Raw genomic sequence first — 2944 nt, 5'->3', positions numbered from 1 at the left:
GTCTGAGAGTGCAAGTGTCTGAGAGTGCAAGTGTCTGAGAGTGCAAGTTTGAGAGTGCAAGTGTCTTGAGAGTGCAAGTCTGAGAGGGCAAGTGTCTGAGAGTGCAAGTCTGAGAGTGCAAGTGTCTGAGAGTGCAAGTGTCTGAGAGTGCAAGTTTGAGAGTGCAAGTGTCTTGAGAGTGCAAGTCTGAGAGTGCAAGTGTCTGAGAGTGCAAGTCTGAGAGTGCACGTGCGAGGCTGCAGCCAGACCCTTCTCGTCTCATTAACGTATTAATTGTGAAGATATATGTTTTAAGTTAATGTTTTCGACGCAATTGATCGCATTTATGTATATGTTTATAATACATTTGACACTTTAACACTGTTGTTGAAATAGTTATACATGTATTGAATTTCCTCCTGCGTCACACGAGTAGGAACGAGGTCATTAGTCTGTCTTAAACCTTCTGACAATTAATTGTATTATGAGTTGAGGGTGTAATTTCAATTTTTCTAGTTTTTCATATATATCTGCAGTATTGTCTTCAGCCAATGTGATTTATTCTACTTTTTCCCCCAAAAAGATAAACCAAAGCTGAAGAAACCCCGTGTGTGTGTGTTCTTCCACATCCGTTACATGTTGTTTAAATTTGTTCTCAGTCTGTAGTATTGTTATAATTAGTGATGGGACGATTGATACCGATGCTCCGACTCAGTTTTCAAAGTACTATTATATCACACACTATGCCTATTATGGCGACTGCTAATTATTCTCCTGCTAAGCCTTTGAAAAGTCACGAAGAACACCTCATATGCCGATGCTTGTATCGAAATATCCATACCGCGTGATTGATGGCGTTTGAATGCAGTATCTGAAGGTCGGCGCTATGCATGACTCTTGTGCTTGACTTTACATCGACTTGGGTGTGTGTGTGTGCACACTTATTTGGGATTCAGTAGAATAGTTTAGAATAACCTCAACACCAGGACAGAAACTGAATGCACGTTACACTTCTATTGCGCTCACCCAAAATATTTTGCTACTACTCACGTCAATTATTAATTATAATCACACACTTGTATATTTTATATTATTGATCAATATGTGACTCCATTGACCGGACTACGCATGACACGAGTTGGCACAGATTAAAAACGTTTTCAAACCATCATCTGCTTCGCGATGTTTTGTTAGATTTGGCGGAGAAACCAAGTCTGACCACCAGATGTCACTAATGCGCACTGTGTTAAAATCTTCGAGTAATGAACCGTTTTTCGGCACAATTTCATGAAAACCTCAAACGGTTCAGAAAGCCTCGATTTCCCATCACTAGTTATACTGTTTAAATGCGATTAAAAGAACGATTATTTGAGGGGGAAAAACGAACAAACATAAAACAAAACTCAATTTCCCATGTACCTCAGGTTCACGCTCAACCCCGGAAGCATAGCAGTACAACTAATGAGGAAAGAGAAATACAAAATCCGGTCGTTTGTTCAGATTCATATTCAGCAATAGTCAGTATTGATAACCAAAAATCAGAATCGAGGCCAGATTTAATCATGGAAATCCTTCAAAATCTCTTTGAGTTAAAACAAAGTAGAATAGAAGTACAGATTGTGTGGGTTCCAGCCCATGTGGGAATGAAAAGAAATGAAGAAGCAGATAAATTAGCTAAGCAAGCAGATGATGAAATAGTAGAAATTGAGCTATCACACAGCATAAGAGAAATAAAATCAGTAATAAAGGAGAAAGTGATTAAAAAGTGGCAACAGTAGCCTATTGGGATAATGAGACAAAGGGAGACATTTCTATGCAATACAAAAGAAAGTGGGAGAAATGGGAGGGAGGAAATTATAATTACAAGACTAAGAATGGGACATACAGATTTGAATAAAACATTACATTTAATATCTAAACATCCAACGGGATTGTGTGAGAAATGTGGACAGAGTGAAACTGTAGAACGTGATTATTAATTGTAAGGGTTATGATGAAGAAAGAGAAGTGCTAAGAGACGAAGTATGGGAGAATGAAGGAAAAGAGTTAACATTAAAGAATATATTAGACTCAGATATAGGAAGTAGTACGGTAAATGTGTTGTTTTCAGTTTCTGAATAATACAGGTTTAATGAAGAGAATGTAGGATAAGTATATATAGAGAGGTAGAAGATGCTGATATAGTGTGGGTAGAAGGGAGAGTATATCTGAAGGTTAAATAAGGATACAGAGGGATACTGGGATTTAAAGGGAATTGGGGTGGAACCTGGAGGAGCTGAACACGCAGCGCCAGTGTTTTTAGAAAATGTTAAAGGGGTCATATGATGCTTTTTTAAAGATCATTATTTTGTGTATTTGGTGTAACAGAATATGTTGACATGCTTTAATGTTCAAAAAACACATAATTTTTCAAATACTGTACATTATTGTAGGTCCTCTATGCCCCGCCTCTCTCAAACGCTTCGTTTTCTACAAAGTCCCTCCTTCCGACAAGCGCAGTCTGCTCTGATTGGCCAGCTGACCCAGTGCATTGTGATTGACCGAACACCGCAAGCACTCGTCGGAAATGTAACGCCCCTTACCATAATCACGAGCTTCATCTTTCAAAATAAATGTAAAGACAGAGCCCGAAAGGGGAACAGAGTCGCGTGACAGACACAGTGATGAAGCTGGTATGTGTGCAGTACACAAGCCACGGTTAAGACAGCTGACTCCCTGTCTTAGAACTTAAGACTCTCTCTCTCTCTCGCGCTCTCTCTCTCTCTCACACAGAAACACACACACGATGCGCAAAACTCCGCATTTGAACAGTCAAATAGCAAATACTCAAACTAATAACAAAACAGTAGCTGATTCAGAAGCACCAGATTGTCATAGCAAAGTCAGAATGACCTCCTCTCCTAGGTTCACGAAACGGTCGTCCATAAAATGCATTGCTGTTCTGTTGTAAATAATCTTAAAGATT

Source organism: Sinocyclocheilus grahami, unplaced genomic scaffold (assembly GCF_001515645.1).
Source record: "Sinocyclocheilus grahami isolate Dianchi unplaced genomic scaffold, SAMN03320097.WGS_v1.1 scaffold2750.1, whole genome shotgun sequence".
Classification (NCBI taxonomy): domain Eukaryota; kingdom Metazoa; phylum Chordata; class Actinopteri; order Cypriniformes; family Cyprinidae; genus Sinocyclocheilus; species Sinocyclocheilus grahami.
The sequence above is the reverse complement of the archived record's forward strand: the minus strand, read 5'-3'. Positions refer to the sequence as shown.